Source organism: Prionailurus bengalensis, chromosome D2, assembly GCF_016509475.1.
Source record: "Prionailurus bengalensis isolate Pbe53 chromosome D2, Fcat_Pben_1.1_paternal_pri, whole genome shotgun sequence".
NCBI classification, from domain to species: Eukaryota; Metazoa; Chordata; class Mammalia; order Carnivora; family Felidae; genus Prionailurus; species Prionailurus bengalensis.
In genome coordinates this window covers 17,645,122-17,669,575 of record NC_057351.1, presented here as the reverse complement: position 1 = coordinate 17,669,575, position 24,454 = coordinate 17,645,122, and the positions used below count along the sequence as shown (strand labels likewise).

At 45.4% G+C, this 24,454-nt stretch overlaps 1 long non-coding RNA gene across 1 annotated transcript; it reads left to right on the top strand.

The window, feature by feature from the left end:
• The first annotated feature begins 210 nt into the window (after positions 1–210).
• LOC122493510 lies at positions 211–1,437 on the top strand. The gene is made up of 3 exons (XR_006299903.1): positions 211–518; positions 843–949; positions 1,400–1,437. It is a non-coding gene; the product is annotated as an uncharacterized LOC122493510 (long non-coding RNA).
• The last annotated feature ends 23,017 nt before the right edge of the window (positions 1,438–24,454 follow it).

Genomic DNA, 24,454 nt, shown 5'->3' with positions numbered 1-24,454 from the left:
AGGCCATGCAGAACTAGGGGTCTCCTAATTCTCGAGCTTTGGGGCATATGCCCTTCCTGCAGAAGTTGTGTGTCCACGACGGTGGCTTTGTGTCCAGTGGGTCCTTAGGAAATTTGCCAAGTGATTCACTGAATGACTGATGTGTTCACCGAGTTAGTGAGGAAAATGACACACCCTGGGGTGGGGGGCAGGGTATGAATGTATGAACGTGTCAGATGGATTCCGTACTGGAGGAAGATTAGCTGATACCCAAGAGAAGAAAAAGAAGTATCTGATGGACCATACAGCATTCAGGGGACCCCTCTCCTAGTTACTGATATTTTCTATTGCGACCAGCCTTCTTTGGAATGCCTTTTTGAGAAGGAGATGTCACATGTAGTTTTGATTCTTAGAACCTGACGGGGTCATAAGATGCCTTCTATGAGAACGCATACTGAGGCATCCGGTGGCAAGGAGTGAGGGTCTCCCCTGTAGGAAGCGTACACAGAAGGACCTAACATTTATGGAGTGGTTGCAAGGTGAGAGCCAATGGCTTGGTTCACAGGGACGGCTTTTTGCACTGGGTGTAGTTCAGGGGGAGGGTGGGGTGGGTGAAGTACCTTAGAAAGAAAAGTGAGAACCTAAGTTTATGCACCCAATCTGATTTTTGAGAGAGCTTGGAGTTGGGCTTTGTTCTGGAGGCCAGGTGTGGCCTTGCCTCAGGGTGGGTGTGGCAAGGGTGGGCAGATGTGGATGGTTGTGGGAGGTACAGAGCTCAAGGGGCTCAGTGTGTTCTTTGCCTTGGCCCTTGGGTGAGTGACAAACGGATTGCAGAACATGTGCTCTCTCCCTCCTCTTGGCAGGTGGGTGTGTAGCCTGTGGGTTGGACCAATGTGGTCAAGAAAGTCCTGCAAATGGGCAGTGAGAGGCGATGGTGCCTCAGGGCCTGTTGGCAGCACCAGAGGCCAAGGTGAGTTGATCAACGTGAGGAATTTGCATATCAACAAGGCCAGGAGCATCACCAACTAGTTGGAAAGTATACTTTGGGAATGAAACGTTCATCAAGCCCAAATCCTTCCAGTTGTCAAGCAGTGGGAGAGTATCAGGAGAGACAGAGGAACGGCCTTTGCTCTTAATCAGTCTTGGTCATCTTATGATCCATAAGCCCCTCCCAGGAGCCGCAGCATTATTCCAGATAGATTCAGGCTTTTCTTGACATCTAGGAATCGACCACATTGAATAGCTGTGTTCCACGTCTTATGTCGATGGTTCGCAAATGCTAACAATCCCAGCCAACGTTGACGATCTAGTCACTTTTATCTGTCCTTTCACTAGTAGCCCAGTGCCACATACACTAAAAGCTGATGCCTGAACCGTCTTCTAAAAACAAATATCTGATTGTGTCTCTCTGCTCTTACAGCCTGTCATCAGCTTTCCCCGGCTCAGAAAATAAAGGCAAGTTCCTTGACATGGCTGGTGAGGTCTTGCCTTGGTCTGGCCCCGCCTCCTTCTCCAGCCTCACTGCCCAGCTGGGCCCCCTCGCCCTGTCTTTCAGGCTCTCGTATTTGCCAAGCTCTCGTCTGCCACAGGGACATTGCACATGCTAGGTTTCCTGCCTGGAATGATCTTCCTCTTTGTATCTAGTTAAATCTTACTCACCGCGACTCAAAGGTCACTTGCTCAAGGAAGCTTTTTCTGATCGCTCTGACCCATTTGAATACCCCCATTATGGGCTCTCAGGGAACCACGAGAACTTGCATTTAGAAACGATTGCAACTGTGTATTTATTTATGTATGTTTTTTATTGGTGTTTGTCTCTCTTCCAAACTGTTAGCTCCGTAAGGGCGGAAGCAGTATTGCTTTTGCCCATCGTTGTATCTCAGTGCCTGTTATTCCCTCAACAAATATTTATCGAGCACCTGCAAACGTGACAGACGCTGCTCTGGTGCTCGAGATGCTCGCATGAACAAAATGGAGGTCCCGCCCCCCATGGAGGGTGCTTTTTAGCACAGATTAGTCTACTAATATTAGCTTCATAAAATTCGTCAATAGTTACCATGTGCTAGGGCACTTGCTAAGTGCTTTTCATGAATTACCTCACTTAATCCCCTCAAAATCTGATTTTTACCTTTTTTAAATTCCTCTTCTTTCGGCTGTTAAAAATGGAAACTTGAGTCTCTCAAGCCCCTCATTTCACGGCATATTATTGCTAGCGACCTGCTGGACTCTTCCTCGGTTCACGGATTGATTTTCCTTTATCCCCTATTTCTGCTCCTGCAATGCACCCTTCTCTACCTGAAATAATTCTGGTGGATCTTTTTGCTTGAATGTATTTTTCAAAAATGAAGTTTGCCACTTTGATGCGTTTTTATTGATGTGTGATGAATTTTTAATTTACACAAAATTTGTATGTTATATATTTCTTTTCCCCGTTGGCACTGCTCTTAAGATCTATCCATATTGTATGCATCTAATTCCCCACTTCTAACTGCTGTCGAGTACACTGTAAAATGCATTTAATACACTGCACCCCTCCAGTTCTTAGAGATGAACAACCACATTTCCATCAACCTAATAAATGTGTGATTTACACAATGAACACACTCATACATTTCTCCTTAGGTATGTAGAGACAAAATTAAACACCTGATGAGTGGCAGAACAAGAAGTTTTCGTGCAGCTACAATTTCTCACACCTAGAATTGGTGTGAGTAGCAAATATTAATGATAGAAAACAAACTGAGGGTTGATGGAGGGAGGTGGGTGGGGGGTGGGCTAAATGGGTGATGGGTATTAAGGAGGGCACTGGTGATGAGCACTGGGTGTTGTATGTAAGTGATGAATCACTGGGTTCTATTCCTAAAACCAATATTTCATTGTATGTTAACTGGAATTTAAATAAACATTTGAAAAAAAATCATGTAAATATTACATACTAATTGTGGAAATGTAATGATAAAACTTTCTAAAACATTAAATGGTACCAATTGGACACGTTTAATAGATAAGGATTAGAATGTTTGAACTGTGCTTACAACCAAAGAACAAAGGGGAGGCAATAGCATCCAAGTAGATTTGGCACTAGATCTTTACTATGCAAGTAGGGAATCCAGAATGTTTCTTAGTTTCAGTGGAAGCCTCTTCCATGGGTCTACTGTTAATGGACACAAAGAGCACATAAAGTGCATCATATCTACCATAGCCCAAATCAGACAGGTTCGCTGCATTCTGGCCATGCAACAATATAGTGGAGTTTCATGTAGAGTATTGAACATGACGACATCTGAGATTCTTTACCACTTTAAGATGTCCTTGTTTAACAAGTGAGTCTATAGGCTGACTGTTTCACTTGATATTGTGAAAAGAGATTGAAGACACAGCTGCTGCTCTCAAAGAACTCAAGGTCTAATTAGCAGACAGACAATAAACACCTAGTTAAATATGGCAGGATCTTTGCATTATCATGAAACCACACAGATCTTTATCATAACACAGAAATGAGATTACTCAGGCCAGGAAAACAGAGTCAGGCTTCCTACAGAGGGTGATGCCTGGAAGGAGGGGTAGCAAGTGTGTATGCAGACAAGGAGGAAGGCATGCCCGGTGTCTGAAACTGTACATGCCAAAGTAAACAGGTGAAGTAATAAATGATTTTATTTTATTGAAAAATAAAATAATACTCTTTCAATAGCATTTACAAAACCAAATATCTAGGAGTGAATTTAATGAAAGATAAGCAAGAATTTTACCCTGGAAACTGTAAGCATTTTTGAGAGTAATTAAAGAAGATATAAACAAGTGGAGAGATATACCATATTCATGGATTAGAAGAGTCAAGGTTTTAAAATATTAATTTGCTCTAAATTGATCTATAGTTCCAATGGAGTGTCTACCAAAATTACAGCAGGTTTGGGGGGAAGAAATAGAAAATCTAATCCTAAAATTTTTATGCAAATTCAGAGAAAGTGCCAGAAGTGCCAAAATTATCTTGACAAAGTGGAAGCGTGTGGAGGAACTTACACTACATGATTTCAAGACTTGCTATAAACCCAATAATCAAGACAGCATGCTATTGCATATGAATAGACACACAGGTCAATGGAACAGAAGGGAGAGTCCAGAAATAGACCTATACTTTTGCAGTCAACTCATTTTAGAAAAGGGCACCAAAATAATTTAGTGGCGACAGGAAAATCTTTCAACAGATAGTGCTGGAAATACTGAATATTCTTATGAGAAAAAAAATAACGCCACTCCTGTCTCACTGAACAAATAAAACAATAATTTGAGATGAATCAAAAGTCTATATGAGAAAAACAGAACCACAAATCTTCTAGAAGAAAATAGAAGAGAAATTCTTTGCAACCTTCAGTTAGATATAGAGTGTTGAGACAAGACACAAAAATGACAAACCATAACAAGAAAGTAACTGATGAAGTGGACTTCCTCACAATTAAAAATTCCTGCCCATCAAAGTTACCATTCAGAAAACGAGCAGACAAACCACAGATAGGGAAAATCTATTTGCAGAACATATATCCAGAATATATTATTAACAAATTAATTAATGGGAAGGTAAACAACTCAGTTTTTTTTTTTTAATTTTCTTTTTTTGAACATTTATTTTTGGGACAGAGAGAAACAGCATGAACGGGGGAGGGGCAGAGAGACAGGGAGACACAGAATCGGAAGCAGGCTCCAGGCTCTGAGCCATGAGCCCAGAGCCTGACGCGGGGCTCGAACTCCCGGGCCGCGAGATCGTGACCTGGCTGAAGTCGGACGCTTAACCGACTGCGCCACCCAGGCGCCCCAACAACTCAGTTTTTTAAATGGACAAAACATTGGACAGATACTTCACAAAAGATGATATGGAAGTGGCCCGTAAGTACATGAGAATGTACTCAGATATACTCAGGTTATTAGTTGTCAGAAAAATGCAAATTAAAAGCACAATGAGATACTGTTACATACCCACCGAGAATGGCAAAATTAAGACAACAACAACAATGACAATACCAAATGTTAGTGGGGGTGTGGAGAAGTTGGACTCTTGTCTACAATGATGGAAGAGTCAAACAGTACAAGCAGTTTGGAGAACCATCTGGCAGTCTGTAATAAAGTTAAGCATACAGCTTCCCCATGACCCAGCAATTCCACTTCTAGGCATTTGCCCAAGAGAAATAAATGATTTTCCACAAAAAGGCTAGCATAAAAATATTCTTAAGGAGTCTTATTCATGATAATCTCGAACTGAAAACACCTCAAATGTCCATCAACAGAAAAGTCGATTTTTAAATGGTGCCATATTCACACAATAGAATACACCCAATAATATTTTCTATACCATTCCATTTATGAAGTTTCAGAACAGACAAAACTCATCTGTGGAAATAGAGGTCAGAAAATGGTTGCCTCTGGGTTGGGGGATGGTTGATTGACTGGAGAGGGACACGAGAGACCTTTCTGGAACACTGGAAATGTTTGGTATCTTGCCCTGCATACGTTAATTGTCAAAACTCATTGAACTGATCCCTTAGGATTTTTAAATTTTATTGTATGTTAATTATATCAAAAGGAAGGGAAAGAGGGAGGGAGGAAGGGGAGAGGGCAGGCATCCAGGCTGGCAGGCACAAGGTCTGCAGAGAATCTCGAGCGATTGCTTATGCCTAGAACGTTGGTGCCTTGCTGGGAATGGGTAAGAAGGGAACCCTGCCCCCGCTCACAAGGCCCAAGGTGAGTATGACGTTTCTCCCACTCGGGAAAGAGGAAGCCTGAATGACTCTGTGCAGCCGAATGACATTTGTGCCTTAGAAAGGTCACCTTGACGATAGGTGCTATCTGCTATGACCAGGCGGATGTTCCGGGACATAATTTGGAGATTCCAGCCGGTTACAGTGGTACAAGCAATGTTATTTTTAACTTCCCCAACAGGAGGGAAGAGCATTTCTCTGGTTGCTAGGAGAATCGTGTTCTTAGCAGTTACATTGGTTCCTAATTTTAAGTCTTGGGGGAAAGAAAAGTCGGGGGAAACTAGAAAACTTTACGAGCCAGTACCGGTATGCCGTGCCAGGACTATGCACCTGCTAGAGTGTGGGCTATTTTTCTTTTAGTGTATTCATGAGTGACTGTCACCATAGCAACAGCGATGCTAGACAATGCTGGGTCATTAATGGAGAAATCCTGCTGGCTGGGTGGTGAAGGTCAGTACAGGAAGCCTTGTTCAGGACCAAAGGCAAGTGTTAGAACAGATGGGATACCCTGGTAGCTACCAGGGTAAGGGGGGCGGGGGGGGGAAGGTTGTAGGCAGAGGGTAATCTGACAGGTGCATAGGTTTACTAGCAGCCCATCAGGGTCATATTTCCTATGGAGCAAAATCTCAAATCCTCTTGGCATTGGGATAAACCTTAGTGTGGTTTCTTGGGTATAGTACATTTGTCCAGACTCAACTATAGAAAACAAACTGAGGGTTACCAGGAGGGAGGTGGGTGGGGGGATGGGTAAAGTAGGTGATGGGGGTGAAGGAGGGCACTTGTCTTGATGAGCACCAGGTGACGTATGGAAGTGTTGAATCCCTATATGTACCCCTGACATTAATATTACACTGTATGTTAACTCACGGGAATTTAAATAAATACTTAGAAACATAAAGTGCACGTTTGTCAAATCAAAGACCTCATGGTGGCAGTGAGAGAAGCATCCCAAATTGCCTTCTGGCTTCGGAAGTTTTGGCTTTCTCATAATCTCCATCAGTACCCAGCTTCATTTAGTGGCATGGACAATTGACCTAAATCTCTTCTGAAGTGTTTGTGAGACATAGGTTCGCGACCTCCTCTCATCCCCATAGAAAATACACAGGACTGGGGCGCCTGGGTGGCTCAGTCAGTTAAGCATTTGACTCTTGACTTCGGCTCAGGTCATGATCTCACAGTTTGTGGGTCCGAGCCCCACGTCGGGCTCTGCACTGGCAGCGCGGAGCCTGCTTGGGATGCCCTGTCTCCCTCTCTCTCTGTCCCTCCTCTGCTCATATACTCTCTCTCGCGCGCGCGCGCGCTCTCGCAAAATAAATAAATAAACATTAAAAAATAAAAATAAAAGAACCTGATGCTGGTGGTTCTTTGGACCTGGTGCTCAGGACCACCCTCTGGCAGAGCACAGGGCTGTGTCTCAGCATCCCTGACTCATTTCAATCCCCAATACAACGCTCTCTGCACCTCACCACTGGGAAGCAACTTCGGCAGCTTTTCAGCGTCGTCCGGAGGCGATTCTGTGATGAGATGGAGTCCTCCCTTTTGTTTTGGTTTTCAACCTGTGTGTGCAGGTGGGGGTGAGGGGCACCGTCTTTCTACCCCGCTCCAAGGCGGGCCCCTCTCCCCCACTGCAGGTCAGAAGAGAGCCTCCCGAAATGCCCTAGACCAGCACGTCTCACCATCTTTTTCCCCACTGGGTCACACAGGACGGATGGGGTCCCCATGGGTGGTGAGACTCAATGGATGCACTTAGATTTGGATGAAACGGCCAAAAAATTGTTTGACGAAAGAAAGCACTGCGATGATGCATAGTCGTTAGCACCATCTGGGTCCCTTGGGGCGGGGGGGCAGGCTTGTTGGCGTGGGGCGGTGTGGGGGGGCACACGCTGCCACTCCATTGCCTAGATTTCTGTGGCATTGGTCTGCAGGGAGAAAGAGTTTTTGTGCTCCACCCCTTCCTGTAGAACGTTGACTTTTAGAGCTCACCTCAATATCTGCAACAGAAGAATTGAGATGGGTGGACATTAATTTCCTACACATTGTCCCCAGTACGTCCTTAGAGAGTACAGGGTAAGGGGGAAGACAGGCCCCTCCAGTTCATACACCCCTCACCACCTGCAGTATCCTCCCGCATGTTCTCCACACTCTTGAAGGACATGTCAGGTTCTCCCTGGAACGGTGGCCCCTTGGTAATCATTTCCTAAGGAGATTTGAGGGGAGAGAGAAAGCCCCGGGGGAGGAGAATCAGAACCCTCTAGCAGGAGACAGCACTCTGTCTCCACCACCCCATAATTTTGAGAGTCACTGGTCTAGAGACGAGCAGGGGGGCAGCCCAGGAGTGAGTCTTCCCCCCACCGTGTTCTTATCTGGAAAACTGTGACACCCAGGGTTATGCGGAGAAGGTTCGCCAGGATAGTGCCTAGCGTGGGGGGTGTTCTCCAAAGAAGTTCGAGAGGGGTAGGCATCCAGAGGGAGATGGACAGAATCCTGCATTCCAGCAGAGATGGCAGGTGTGAGCCGTGACCTTGCAGAGATGACGTCAACGGTATGGATCGGACTAGAATGTGAGAAGCACCATCCCCACCCCCACTCCCATCTCTCCATGGGAAGACTGTCCCAGCAATCTTGTAACGTGTCAGCGACAGCCCCTGGAAGAGGCCCGGCCCGGCATAGACTTGAGTTCCGCGCACTGAGGACAGTTACCTTCCTGGCCTGAGTAGGAGACAAGTCTCTATTTGCCCTTTTGTGTCTTGTTTTGTTCCCTTCCTCTTTCAGAGTTAAAATATCCTCCACCCAGGAGAGAAAGGATGGACATTTTTGGAAGATGGCAAAAGTGAGCCCAGAGGGCTCTCCAGACTTGGTGTTCCTCTAGACCTGATGTGTGACCAGACAGACACATCTAGTTTGGATGCTAAATTAAGTGGAGAGGAGACTTAGGATGGCAGCCGGGCAGAGGACTAAATCAAATCAAATAATAAGGCAAGCAGTTATCCAAGTGAAATGGGCTTACAACCGTGGATATTAACGAGGCTTTGACTTTAAACGGATGTGCTTAATCAAGCAACGCTGATCCATATGGGGAGCTGGAAGAATCGAGGTGGTTGTGTTGGCATCATGCCAGAAAGGGTCTGGCTGTGTTATCCCCGTGTAAACAGGAGTGGCCAGCAGAGCGAAGGAAGCCCCGGACAGGGTGACGGATGCTGCCGGGGTGGCGGGGGAAATGTACATGCCTTCTCGCTTCTTCTCACTGTGGGTGAGAGCCGGGGGCCCCGGGAATTGAGTTGCTGGGGCGTTTGCAGCCTGAGACCAGGAAAGCAGAAGGCTGGGCTGGGAGAGCCTCAGGGAAGGAGAGGAGGGGTAGGGTGACAAGCCTATGGCATCATCCAATGCACATTTGTCTTGCTCCTTGTATAAACACAATGCTAGTGGTGGGGTGGGAGCATCGCTGAGAAGGAAGGGAGAGGGGACGGAAAAGCTGGGGAAGTCATGGTGCTTGATCCTTCCACCCTGCCCCCGCCCCCCAACCCACCTCCTGGGGGACGTGGCCTGTAAAGGACAATCCTTGAGACAGACGGCGGAGTTTTGTATTTGTTGCGCTCATGAGGTAGATAGTAGGTGCTTATAGGGGGCGCTGCTCCGGTGGGAAACCGTGTCCAAGTGAGCAACTTTCTGGAATCTCTCAGAAAAGGTAAGCCAGCATGGCGTTTTGCAAACACAGGAAACCCAGTGCTCAAATCGAGTAGTAAAGTATACTGGGCTGCTTATGCATCCTGCATGTCATCTATATGTGAGAGACAATGTATTTCCCCAGGCTCTTTTTAAAAGTTTGTTTTGAGAGAGAGAGAGAGAGCATGAGTGGGGGTGTGGAAAGAGAGAGAGAGAGAGAGAGAGAGAGAGAGAGAGAGAGGAATCTAAGTAGGCCCCTTGTGGTCAGCGCAGAGCTCACTGCGGGGCTTGAACTCACCAAATGCTGAGATCATGCCCTGAGCCGAAATCAGGAGTCTGACGCTTAACTGACTAAGCCTCCCAGGAGACTTTAAAGATCAACCATTTCAACCCCTTCATTTAATGGATGGGGGAACCGAGGCCCCGAATGGTGGAGGACCCTGCATGTATTTGGAAGGCATAAAACAATGCATTCAGTTTCCAGGAGAGCAGGGCAACACTCCTCAACGCCGGGGTGCTCGCCTCACCTCTGCCCAAGCCAAGATGGCGGCAGCTTTCCTCTCTCCAGTGTCCTGGTCCGTCTCACTCCTTCTGCCCAACAGTCTTGTGGTGGTTTACTAAATATTGCTGTAAACACTTCCCCCACGGAGAGTTAGGGTCTATGGCCCCTCCCCTTGAATCTGAGCGACTCGTGACTCTTGCTTTTCAACCTATACAATGGCAGGAGTGGCTGGGTGATGAGGGGCCATGCTGTCTCCGCTCCGTTCACCAGGACACTTGGGTTGGGAACACTGAGGCCCCCGTGCCGAGGGAAGCCCAGGCCCCATGGGGAGCCCATGTCTACCCAGCCCCCACTGAACCCCATTGAGCCGAACTTTCCAGTCTACCCAGTCTAGGTAGCAGAGGTGTGGGAAGTTTCCAGCCGGGCAACTTTCAGTAAGAGAAGACGGCTGTGCACATGTCCAGTTGCAGCCATTGAAGTCTCCCTGGAGGCCTGGCATCGGGGAGCAGAGACACATCATCCCCGCTGTGCTCTGCGGCATCCCTGACTCACAACATCAGGGGCATCAAGAACTGCGATCTCACACAGCAGCAGTTTGGGGAGGACCTTATGTTTGGGGATGAACGGCTAAGGAAGTCTCAAGGTTAACCCTGTCTGGTCAGTAGCAGGAAAGCTTCGTTTAGCATTTTTGGAAGTGGAGTCGATTTTGGCCATACGGTACTGTGAAGGTTCGCAGAAAAATGCCATTTACAAAGATGTGACTCTCACCTCCTGCGCTCTAATTGCCTAGCTCATTGGGTCGTCCTTAAGTCCTCACAGGGTAGCGTGATTCCGAAGAGGGGGAACCGACGCTTGGGAAGACCAAGTCCCGATTGCCCAAGCTTGCACGGTATCACGTGGCAGAGCCCAGGCTGACACCCAGCCAGGCAACAGCCCTGCCAGACCGCCTGCCCATTAGGTGGGGCTCTGCTTTTGTTTCGTCTTGTGTGTATGTTTGAGGAATTGGAAAAGCCCCAACGCCCAAGAATATGTTATGGTTTACCACTTTTATAGTTCAAAGAAAAATGCAGCTAACTTGCAAAAGAGAAATTTGCAGATGCAAATAATACTCATAATAATACAAAGGGGAACCGCAGGATTCTGTGTAGGCATCCATTTGTATGGAGGGAGAAACATACAGATTGCGTGAAACAATAGGTTAGGGTTGGCGATATCGGCCAAAGGGTGTCCCTTCCCAAGTTATATATGTTGACGTTCTAACCCCCAGGACTTCAGAATGTGACTGTATTTGGATATAAGTCTTTAAAGAGGTGATTAAGTATAAAATGGGGTCTTTCGGATGGGCCCTAATCCAACACGATCGGTGTCCTTATAATAGGAGATTACGGGAGCCTGGGTGGCTCAGTTGTTTAAGTCTCTGACTTCCGCTCAGATCAGGATCTCATGGCTGGTGGGTTCGTGCCCCACATCAGATTCTGTGCTGACAGCTCAGAGGCTGAAGCCTCCTTTAGATTCTGTGTCTCCCTCTCTCTCTCTCTGCCCCTCCCTCACACGCACTCGGTTTCTTGATCTCTCTCAAAAATAAACGTTTAAAAAATTTTTTAAAAAAAGAATAGGGGGGCGCCTGAGTGGCGCAGTCGGTTAAGCGTCTGACTTCAGCCAGGTCACGATCTTGCGGTCCGTGAGTTCGAGCCCCACGTCAGGCTCTGGGCTGATGGCTCGGAGCCTGGAGCCGGTTTCCGATTCTGTGTCTCCCTCTCTCTCTGCCCCTCCCCCGTTCATGCTCTGTCTCTCTCTGTCCCAAAAATAAATAAAAACGTCGAAAAAAAAATTTAAAAAAAAAAAACAAAAAACTAGAGCTTGGAGGTGATGAACAGCCGAATTCAGCATACGGAGCTCCACCTTATCCAACTTTAAAAAAAAAATAAGTAAATAAATAAAATAAAATAAATTAAAAAAGAATAGGTTAGGATACAGACGTACACAGGGACCACATCAACAGACAGGGAGAAGACAGCCATCAACAAGCAAAGGAGAGAGCCCTCGGAAGGTAACTACACCTTGACCTTGGACCTGAACCACCAGCTCTATGACACAATAATATTCCGTTGTTTAAGCCGACCAGGATGTGGCACTTTGTTATAGCGACCCCAACAAATAGTGCAGCTGGAACTGTACAATTGCTTTAATTGTTTAAACTGAAATTGAACCAGGGGTCGCTAAAGCCTTCAACTTCAGGGAAGAGTATTTTTCCTAACCTTACTACAAAGATGGTCAAAAGCCTCTTAAGGCGGTAGAATAATGTTATTGTTTATGAGTTCACTGGAGCAGCCCGGAAGCCACAGGGGGTTAAATCCAGCGGGCTTTGAAAAAATAATACAAGGAAGGCTATTTGCTATCACAAGTACTTTATTATTTCTTCTTTTGAAAATCTGCCGACCACACGTGTGAAATTTTCTATTTAGGGTGTTTGCTGCTTCCAGAGGCTCAGCTGCTTTCCCGTGGCTGGTGGGGAGGGATTGGGGTGCGGGTGGGGGGCCAAGACTCAACAGCCCTGGCTGTGTGTTCTCTCCCTCTTGTAACCACCTTGCGAACGGCCTCAGGCTGTGTGTGATGCATGAAATCAACCTTGTTAAAAAAAAAAAAATCCCTAATTATAGGTTCCCTTCTCCCTGGGGGAATGTGAATTTCGGATTGATTTTCACCCTCTCATCCAGTCTGACCTCCATCTCTCCCGGCACCCAGGTTCTGGCATAGCTACAGGCACAGAGGGGATGGGAAGCGTGCAGAGAACAAATAATTAATGTCCAAACATCTCAAGGCTCTTCTGCCTATTGAAATGGTCTCAACCTGGAACGGAACCGTCCACTAAAATAAGCCAAAGCACAAAATCTTTCCTGACACTGAACCCGGAGCAACTCTGGAGAGGCAACGCCTCCAAGGAGTGAGCACAGCCCTGAGCCTTTCTGTCCCTTTGCTCCTACCCTGATGGGCCACTTCCCTGCCCACCACGGGAGAGTCAAGGCAGGCCACGCATCCTACCTCTCTGGTCACGGTGGGGTCTGCCATCGCCACTCGCTGTGACCCGCGGGGAGGGTGTGTGCCCTTGTGAATCTTAAGCATGATGCTGGCAGCAGCGGTCACGGGATGAGGAGATGAATGCGTAATGTACAAATGTTTGAGTTGCTCTGGATACAAGCCCTTAACCCGAGTAATGACATCATACTCCAAAAACACTCGCATGGGGTGAGACTACTTTTCTCACTCGGTTTTATTGGAAGCTTGGGTTTCTTTTGTGCATTTTCTGGGTTTTGCGCGTCGTGTGATTTTCCCCAAAGGTGTGTGTTTCAGTGAGGCAACACTGTAGATGGTGCCCCTGCTGCCTGAGCCACCTCCCCATCTTCTCCTGCCCCCCACCTCCCATCAGGGGTGGGGTCATGTCTCCATCTTCTCAGACAAGAGTGTCCCAAGATTGTGCCTGGTCCACTGCAGTGGGAAAGGGGTCCTAGGGACCAAATTCAGAGGAGTGATTGAAAACAGGTAGCCAGGGGCGCCTGGGTGGCTCAGTTGGTTAAGCCTCTGACTCTTGATTTGGGCTCAGGTCATGATCTCACGGTTCGGGAGATCGAGCCCCTCATCAGGCTCTGCACTGACAGCACGGAGACTGCTTGGGATTCTCTCTTCCCCTCTCTCTCTCCCCCTCCCTCTCTCATACTCTCTCAAAGTAAATAAACTCAAAAAACAAACATACAAACAGGTAACCAGAGATGAACTTTGTAATGAGGCCATAAATGAGCTTGTTTTTTCATTTCCAACTTTAGAACAATTCTTTTAATTAAACCGGTAATGAATGCCTAGCCAAGTATGCAGACTCCTTGGGCCTCAATTTCCTCGTTCATAAAATGAGGATAAAACACCAATCTTGCATTAGTTTTTTTTTTTTTTTTGGCAAGAATTAAATAAGAGAGTGTACATGGAAATACTTTGTAAACTATAAATCATTATGCGAATATAACCAGTAGTCATTATTAAAGAACTCTTCTGATCTTGAGAAAAACTTGGGCTGCATAGAAGATAACCACTGTCATATTACGAATTGATTGATTTTTTTTTTCCAGACCCAGTGTCTTGTATATTTGCATTCTATCATTCAGTCCAATCTTTTTTTTTTTTCTGATTAAATTTTCTTTATTTTTTTTTAATATATGAAATTTATTGTCAAATTGGTTTCCATACAACACCCAGTGCTCATCCCAAAAGGTGCCCTCCTCAACACCCATCACCCACCCTCCCCTCCCTCCCACCCCCCATCAACCCTCAGTTTGTTCTCAGTTTTTAACAGTCTCTTATGCTTTGGCTCTCTCCCACTCTAACCTCTTTTTTTCTTTTTTTCCTTCCCCTCCCCCATGGGTTTCTGTTAAGTTTCTCAGGATCCACATAAGAGTGAAACCATATGGTATCTGTCTTTCTCTGTATGGCTTATTTCACTTAGCATCACACTCTCCAGTTCCATCCACATTGCTACAAAAGGCCATATTTCATTTTTTCTCATTGCCACGTAGTATTCCATTGTGTATATAAACCAAAATTTCTTTATCCATTCATCAGTTGATGGACATTTAGGCTCTTTCCATAATTTGGCTATTGTTGAGAGTGCTGCTATAAACATTGGGGTACAAGTTCCCCTATGCATCAGGACTCCTGTATCCCTTGGATAAATTCCTAGCAGTGCTATTTCTGGGTCATAGGGTAGGTCTATTTTTAATTTTCTGAGGAACCTCCACACTGCTTTCCAGAGCGGCTGTACCAATTTGCATTCCCACCAACAGTGCAAGAGGGTTCCTGTTTCTCCACATCCTCTCCAGCATCTATAGTCTCCTGATTTGTTCATTTTGGTCACTCTGACTGGCGTGAGGTGATATCTGAGTGTGGTTTTGATTTGTATTTCCCTGATGAGGAGCGACGTTGAACATCTTTTCATGTGCCTGTTGGCCATCCGGATGTCTTCTTTAGAGAAGTGTCTATTCATGTTTTCTGCCCATCTCTTCACTGGGTTATTTGTTTTTCGGGTGTGGAGTTTGGTGAGCTCTTTATAGATTTTGGATACTAGCCCTTTGTCCGATATGTCATTTGCAAATATCTTTTCCCATTCCGTTGGTTGCCTTTTAGTTTTGTTGGTTGTGTCCTTTGCTGTGCAGAAGCTTTTTATCTTCATAAGGTCCCAGTAATTCACTTTTGCTTTTAATTCCCTTGCCTTTGGGGATGTGTCGAGTAAGAGATTGCTACGGCTGAGGTCAGAGAGGTCTTTTCCTGCTTTCTCCTCTAAGGTTTTGATGGTTTCCTGTCTCACATTCAGGTCCTTTATCCATTTTGAGTTTATTTTTGTGAATGGTGTGAGAAAGTGGTCTAGTTTCAACCTTCTGCATGTTGCTGTCCAGTTCTCCCAGCACCATTTGTTAAAGAGACTGTCTTTTTTCCATTGGATGTTCTTTCCTGCTTTGTCAAAGATGAGTTGGCCATACGTTTGTGGGTCTAGTTCTGGGGTTTCTATTCTATTCCATTGGTCTATGTGTCTGTTTTTGTGCCATGAATTGATTGATTTTTAAAACTACATACAGTAAAACCTTGGTTTTTGAGCATAATTTGTTCTGGAAACATGCTTGTAATCCAAAGCACTGGTATATCAAAGCGAATTTCCCCAGAAGAAGTAATGAAAACTCGGATGATTCATTCCACAACCCCAAAATATTCATATAAAAATGATTACAATACCGTAACATAATAGAAAATAATAAAGAAATACAAAACATGAAGAAAAATAAACAAATTCACCTGCACTTACCTTTGAAAACTTTTGTGGCTGGCTTGAGGGAGACGGGAGAGGAGGATTATTGTGTAGGACGACTTTCACTATCACTAATGACATCACTGCTATCTATTGGCTCAATGGAATCTTTTTCTTTCCGTGAAACTTTAACAAGGAGCCTATCCAATGACGCTTGCTTTTGCCTCCTTTTGAGGATTTTGAGGAAATGTGACATTGCATTGTCGTTAAATAGATTCATCGCTCGCACGGCTACAGCCTTACTCAGGTGGCGCTTTGTCTACAAAATTTTGCACCGTTTCCCACAGTTTACACATCTCCCTAATCTCATTTGAAGGGAAGGATTCCTCTGCCTTTTTCTCCTCCTCCTCTGCAGTGAGAGAGAGAGAGAGAGAAGAACCATTGGCTCAATTGTGATCATGTGACATTCAGCATCAACTACTACCCGTATTGCAAGACACCTCGTTTATCAAGTAAAAATGTATTAGAGGGGCACCTGGGTGGCTCAGCTGGTGAAGCATCCAACTCTCGATTTCAGCTCAGGTCATGATCTCGTGGTTCGTGAGTGTGAGCCCCGCATTGGACACCGGCTGACAGTGCAGAGCCTGCTTGGGATTTTCTCTCTCCCTCTCTCTGTTCCTCCCCCACTTGTGCTCTCTCTCTCTCTCTCTCAAAATAAATCAATAAACTTAAAAAATTAAATTAAATTAATTAGAAATTCTTCCTCATCACGCGGAACATCGCGGAACAAGTTACTCGCAACCCCAGGTTTTACTGTAAATTCTTTCTCTTCCTCAGTATTTTGCCCAACTCATCAGAAAACTTAACTTTTATAGTAGTGTCACCAACCATTGCTTTGTGTCGCTGCATGACTGTTTTCCAGTTGTTTCTATGGATGAAATGAGACAGCATCTGGGAGAAATCTGCGGTCTGTAAAGGGCCATACTTGTCAAGGTAGAATTTTAGTGACTCGGTGCACTGACCCCCACCCCCCCAGCATGGGCAGAGGTTGACTTGAGACACGAGGTGGGTGTGAGTTCCTTTGGCCGTAGAAATGGAAACAAGGTGTCCGACTGTAGGGTGTCAAGTAGTCCGTGTTTCTAGGATCTGTGCTTGGTGCTTTGAGTTTCTGTGAGGGTTACTGACTCACTGATGGCCTAACGAGTCAAGGTTTCAGTCTTGCTGGCCACTTGGAGGTCTTGACATGCCTATGGAAGCTGACTCCACCTGCGGGGCCTCCCCTCTTTACCATGATGGGTGTTGGGCGCTATTTGCCTGGCCCAGAGCACATGGCGGGACCTGCAAGGAGGCATCACGTGGGCCTGCTAGAGGGACTGAGTAGGGATTTGCAGCTCAGATGGAGGGTCCAGACCTGCAAACCCAGGAAGGCAAGTGCAGAGGGAAGAAGGGGGTGAATGTATTGTCTTCTTATTCCAAGCAGTAAGTAACGTAGAGGCAAAATTCCACATAAGACTTGAGAGGGGGCTTTGGCCTTACTGTGGAAGCAAAAGTGAGGAATACAATCCAGGAAGAGACCTATGTAGGTCTCCTCCCGCCACTAACAGCGGTAGCTGCGAAAGTGCAGCCAACCTGAGTTCACTGCCTCAGCAGACCCAGTCAACGGGATGACCACGTAGAGGTCAGTGTCAAAAGCTCTCTTAGGGATGTAGAGACAGAGCATGCCTCGGTATCCATTCTGTGTAGGCCCTTCGGGGAACAGGAAGGAAGTGGGGTGTTTCCTATGGCTTATATTATTATTTAGGTGTAGTAAAGCCAACAGATTGGCTTTACCTGGTTGCCTGGTTTCTGGTCCTGGATGATTAGGGCAGAGGGACAGTGAGATCCCCACGGAGAAGGTGGTTGGCGTGTGGGTCTGGATTGGTTGGCTTGTGTGTCAAGGGCTTGCGCTCAGGCTACTTGTTCACTATCGCGGAATTGATCAACCCTGTAGGGACAGTCCCTCCAGAGTCAGCAAGACTGCAGGTGTCACGCCATCGGAAGACAGAAAATAAGAGACAAGATCAATATGGTGGGAGTACAGAATTATTTTTTTTTAGGGAGGATACGGAGGAATCCTAGAGAATGTTGACAGAGAGGAGATGGCAGAGGGAGCATGTCCAGGATGAAGTCACAGCTCAGCCACTGTATCTGTTGCTGTGTGGCCGGGCCGGGGCACCCTCTCTGAGGACCCTAGGGGGCTGCTGTTTGTTCACTGCTGTTTGGGAGCAGAATGGACAGAGGCAGGGCATTTTCATGCAACCGTCTTGATTTAACGGCCACTACAGAATAGAATCATATTTTGTTGTTGTTAGTAAGATTTCAAACTCCTGCTAAGGCATATTTTGTGTGGGTTTCACCATTTTGTGTGGAAGAGAATTAATCGGTGGCTGCAACAGCTTTTATATATATATTTTTAAGCTAGAATCTGAATATAATTTATGGAATCTTAAAGCTAGAAGTGCCCTAAGCATTACATTTTCCAAGCCAGTAAAAAAAGTTACTACGCAAGGAAACTAAGGGTTGCAGATACTATGTGGAACACATTAAAAAATGTTAGTAATAATCACAATAGAAGACCTTGACCCTCACCCCACCCCAGCATCCTTTCCTCTGACAAGGCTTATCTGGGGGAGGGGTGGCAGGGGATGGGTAAGGGTGACCCATCTACCCACCCCCATCACTTAATAATTCTGAAAGAATAGTGCTTTTTAAAAAAAAAAAAAAGAAATCCACTTTTTGTAATATTTGTTTATTTATTTTGAGAGGGGGGCAAGGAGGGGCAGAGAGAGAGAGAGGGAGAGAGAATCCCAAGCAGGCTCCTTGTTGTCAGGATGGAGCCCACTGTGGGGTTTGATCTACGAACCACATTATGACCTGAGCTGAAATCACGAGTCGGACGCTTAACTGATTGAGCCTCCCGGGTGCCCCAGAAATCCACTTTTTAAAAATTGAAGTGTGGTTGACATACAATGTTATATTCATTTCAGATGTACAGCATAGTGATTCCACACAGTACACAGCGCTTAAACCATGGTCAGTAGAGTCACCTGTCACCATATGCTATCACAATATCATTGCCTATATTTCCTACGCTGTACTTTTCATCTCCATGACTTACCATTTGAGAACGGGCAGCTTGTGTCTCTTATTCCTTTTCATTTATTTCACCCATCTCCCCCACCCCTCTCCCCTTGGGCGGCCACCGGTTGGTTCTTTGTATTTATGCGTCTGCTTCCATTTTTTTGTTCCATTTGTTTTGTCTTTTTTTTTTTTTTTTTTTGGATTCCACATATAAGTGAAATCACATGGTACTTGTCTTTCTCTGTCTTATTTCACTTAGCATAATACGCTCCAGGTCAGAGTAGTGCTTTTCGAAAATTATGTAACAATTCACTTAGATGAATTATAGAACAAGTTTAAGATGAGGCATAGCTTTCTAAGTATGTCGCCAAAGGTTAGGGGAAAGAAAGCCATTTATATAAAGATACAGATTTAAGTACAGCATAGGGAATAGATTCAAGGTTATAATAGTATTGGATAACAGATGGCAGCTACGTTTATCATGCTGAGCGCTGAGAAATGTATAGAATTGTCAAATCACTATGTTATACACCTGAATCTAGTATAACATTGTGTGCTCACCATAGTTCAATAACCAAACTTTAAAAACAAAATTGTAAGAGTCAAAAGTGTGGCTTCTCTGAGAGACTTAGAGAAAGAAAAAGAATGCAGTTAAGAAGCACTTTTGTCATCCACGAATAATCAATGTAGTTATTTAAGGGATTAAGAGGAAAATTGATTTATTCCACATCAAATACCTACAACTGACACCATATTAAATGTTGAAAACACTGAATGTGTTCCTCTGATAGTTAAATATAAAGCAAGAGTGCTGTCAACACTGTTAATCAAAATAATACTGAAAGCTCTAGTCAAAACAATAAGGAATGGAAAGAAAAGCCATGCATATTGGAAAGGAAGGACTAAACCTATCAGATGATATGGCTGTCTACTTAAATCATTCCAAAAAATTTACCAAAATACAAAAACCCTAGAATTATTAAGCGTTTATAGTAAGGCCACAGGATGAACAGTAATCATATAAAAATCCATTGTATTTTTACATATTCTCAATGAAACTTTGGTTCATTAAAATTACATTTAAAAAATGTTTTAATGTTCATTTATTTTTGAGAGAGAGACACACACACACAGAGTTCAAGAGGGGGGAGGGGTAGAGAGAGAGGGAGACACAGAATCTGAAGCAGGCTCCAGACTCCGAGCTGTCAGCACAGAGCAGGACTCGAACCCACGAACTGTGAGATCATGACTTGAGCCGAAGTCAGATGCTCAACCGACTGAGCCACCCAGGTGCCCCTAAAATTACATTTTAAATATCATTTACAACCTCTCAAAAAGTTGACTTTGGTGTGAATCTAAGGAAACATGCATACAATTTGTACCACACCACGTCCTGGAGCTAAAAAATTTTTTTGAAAGAATTACACTACCCAATATTAAAGACTACAATACATCCACAGTAAAAGGTACCCGGTGTTGTTGGCTGAGAGGTAGACACATAGATTAATGGAACAAAATAGAGAAGTCAGAAATAGACCCACATAAGCACAGCCAACTGATTTTGACAAAGGTTCAAAAGAAATACAATGGAGGAAAGATTGTTTTTCAACAAATGATATTTGAGCAATTGGAGAGCCACAGGCCCGAAATAAAACACCCTCAACCTAATCCTCACGCCTTGTACAAAAATTGATTTTAAATGAACTCAATAAAATACATAAAACCATAAAACTTGTAGAAGATAACAAAAATCTTCTGAGCTTGGAAATTGGTGAGGAAATCGAGTCTAAACATGGCAGAAAGCATGATTCGTAAAAGAAAAAATCTATAAATTAGATTTCATAAAAATTAGGAACTTTTATGTTTCGCTGAGACTCTGTTAAGAGGCTAAAAAGACAAATTATGCACTGGGAGAAAATGTTTGTAAAACATGTATCTAAAATGAGCATGAGGGGCGCCTGGGTGGCGCAGTCGGTTAAGCGTCCGACTTCAGCCAGGTCACGATCTCGCGGTCCGTGAGTTCGAGCCCCGCGTCGGGCTCTGGGCTGATGGCTCAGAGCCTGGAGCCTGTTTCCGATTCTGTGTCTCCCTCTCTCTCTGCCCCTTGCCCATTCATGCTCTGTCTCTCTCTGTCCCAAAAATAAATAAACGTTGAAAAAAAATTTTTTAAATGAGCATGAATCCTCAATATATAAAGAACAGTAAAAATCCAACAATCCAGTCTGAAACTGAGCAAAAGACATGAAGAGACATTTCGCTGAAGCAAGATGGCTAACAAAACATTCACAGCATAGAATACTACTCAGCAGGAAAAAGGAATAAACTATTGATTCACTCAACAACTTGGATGAATCTCAAGGTCATTCTACTGAGTGAATAAAATACCAAAAGATCAAGTAATGTACGATTCAATTTATATAATATTCTCAGAATGGCAAAATTATTGACATGGTGATCAGACTATTGGTTGTTACCGGATAGAGGTGGTGGAGTTGAAGGCGTTTATATGACTAAAAGGGATTAGCACGAGGCAGACCTTTCTGGTGACAGAATAGTTCTGTATCTTGATTGTGATGGTTATTATGGAAATCTCTATACACACATTGTGAGAACATCAGTCTCCTGGTTTTTATATTGCACCATCGTAATGTAAGATGTCAGCATTTAGGGAAACTGAGTGAAGGGGCAAGACCTCTTCTTATGATGTTTGCAACTTCCTGTGAATCTATAATGATTGCAAACTAAAAAACAATTTTCTTTAGAGATAGAGATTTGACCATCAGGTGTAGGGAGTTGTCACTTTTTGGAGAAGCCCTTGTTATGGGTGCCTCAGTAGGGAGCTGAAGTGGGCCTCAACCTTTTCCCTATGCCTTTGGAACCCAGTGTGGACATGTCCCCTAGGCACTTTTGTCCTTGGATGCTTCCACTAAGGCTTCTTGGATGAGTAGTGCAAAGATGAAGGGTCTATTTACCCCTGAGTCACAGAGGAGCATCTCATGGGAGCAGTGGCTTCATAATAAAGTCAACCTCCTACATGACAAGATTCTCCTGCCATGGCGAGGAGTCTATGCCTCACCTCAGTTGGGCCCCTGTGCGACTGGATTGATCTTAGACTATAACTTGCCTAAAAAGCTTGCCATCTTCTGAGGTCAAGGTGGTCTCAATTGAAAGGTCATTCAGTGCTTTATAAGGGGATCCTTTTCTTTGATGCCTTGGTCCCATGCTTTCCATGCTCAGGGCCTAACACAGAGCCCCCACTAGCAGATCAGTTCCTGTTAGGAGTCTCAGGGACCTCTGGTCATCTCCAAAGAAGGCCCAGCTCCCAGCATGAGGAACAAAACACAAAGTGCCACAGCCACAAAATAGTATGTATAGGATGACAACATTTTTGTTTAAAAAAACCGTAAATGTACATATCTGTATGTATGTATATATATATGCATATACATGCATAGACACATAAATATATTCAATATATATGTACATATACACGTATACACATACATTTAGAAAAACAGGGAAACATTGGGAAGAATATACCAAATATATCGATTAAACAAATTATCTTTTGGTGGGATTATAAATGTTTTATATCCTCTCTATCCCTTTTTTTCGGTTTTATTTCAAAATGTAAAATTTGCAGGCATTACTTTTATAGTCTGAAGAAGATCTGTAAGTCTATTTTTATCTGGGTGAAACACAAAAGTTAAAGTCTGAGCTTATTAAACCACATCAGCATGTCCTTCTGCCCGAAGAACAGCGGTAGAATGTCATGTGTCTGTTCTAGCCAGTGTGGGGTTCCCAGTTCTCCCTGCCCACCCGGAGGAGGTGTCACTGAGCTGCAGTCTGGGGACGAGTCCCGCTTTGCACTCTTGGGGTGTCCTCTCAGTGCACATTTTCTTATATGGTTCCGGCACTCAAACACAGGTTACACGAAAAGCCGGAAACCCTTGAATAGGAAACCTGGCACCAGCCCAGTAAATGCAGGTGTGACCTTAGATGCACTCCTGAAGAGCGTGCTCCTGGCTGGTGGGCATTGGCATTGGCTGTTTATGCACCCAAGTCAAAAACAGTGCACGGGAGAGAGCAAGGGCCAGGAGATCGGCCAGCGCTGGTCCCATGCAGGCCACACGGGTTAAGGATTTGAACACTTCTCTTGAGACATCTGTGAAAATGAGGAGGGCTTCATGGGCATATTATTATTATTCATAATAAGCCAGACCTGAAAAGAACTTAAATGTCCAACAATAGAATAGACAAATAATGTGTGGTGTATCCCCACAATGGAATACGACACAGGGCCGAGGATGAACACACCCCATTCACAGACACGGGCGATGCTCACAAACACAATGGTGAGTGAAGAAGGCAGACATGACAGAGTCATACTGGGTACAAAAGTAGCTGAGGGTGTCAGAAAGCAGGGCACCCTTGCTGGGGGAGGGGCTGGTGGTGGTGGGGAGCCCAAGTGGGCTTCTGTTCCTCGATGTGGAACAGGTGGCTCTGTTGGTAACATTTTTCAAGCTGTATGCTTACGATTATGTGCATTTCTGTATGTATATTAAAATTCAATGGGGGGGGGGGAGCCAAGATGGCAGACAGCATGGAAGCTTTTTGTGTCTCGTGTCCATGAAATGCAGCCAGACCAACACTACACCATCCTACACACCTAGAAAACTGACTGGAGTGTTCACACAACAATCTGCACAACCTGAACCACAGAATTCAGCAGGGACGCGGCACAGAGAGGTGAATTTGGGGAGCGAGAAGCCGTGAAAGGTAGGGAACTGCTTTTGCAGGCAGAGAGAGGATGGAGACGGGGGAGGGGGGCAGAATACAGGAAAAGCACCCCTCCCCAAAAGCAGCTGGAGAGAAAGTGGAAAATTGGAAACAGCCGCAGGGACTAAACTAAAAAGGGAGAAAGGAGAAAGGAGAGGGTTTAAATTCCATTAAGACTGGAAACAAGGGGAACGCAAAGGCTGCAACTCCGCAGCGCCCTACCTGGCGGTGCTCTGGTGGGAAGGGCGAATCCCCAGGAGCAGAGTGGTCCGGGAGGTTCTCGGGCCACACGGGGAGAAACGGTTCCACTGCTGGAAGGACATTTGGCGGAGACCGTTGAAGCCACCTGGTCCCAGCAGACCCCGGAAGGCGGCCACATTCGCTGGTGCTGGGACAAGGTCCTTAAGGCTGAAGCCTGGTGCCAGATGTGTGTTGCCTGAAATGCTGCTGCTACAGTCTCGCGAACTTTTTCTGGGGCGGGTGGCACCTGGCCGCAGTCTTGGGGCACCGGCAGCAGCAGGGTCCAGCAAACGTTCCTGGGTGCAGCCGACACTCGGTCATTGCTCATTCGGCCATTGCTCGGTAACACCCTCCCGCAGAGGGGCGGAACCGGTCAAAGCCGCAGTCCTTCGGAAGTAAGGGGCTGGGGAAAACAGTTGCATCTGAGACAGAACTCGGGAGAGAGGTGCGGCCTGGGGCCTGGTCACGAAGAGTAAAGAAGCAGGGAGTTGACAAGAGCTGAAGACAGGATGGGTGCGCGATTGCTGATTCGGGAGAACAGACTGGGCAGCTGGGTGGCGCCATTTTTACCATTCCCACGCATGCGCATACGCACCTTCGAGCACCTCAACAATCCACCCCAGTAGGCTAGCACCG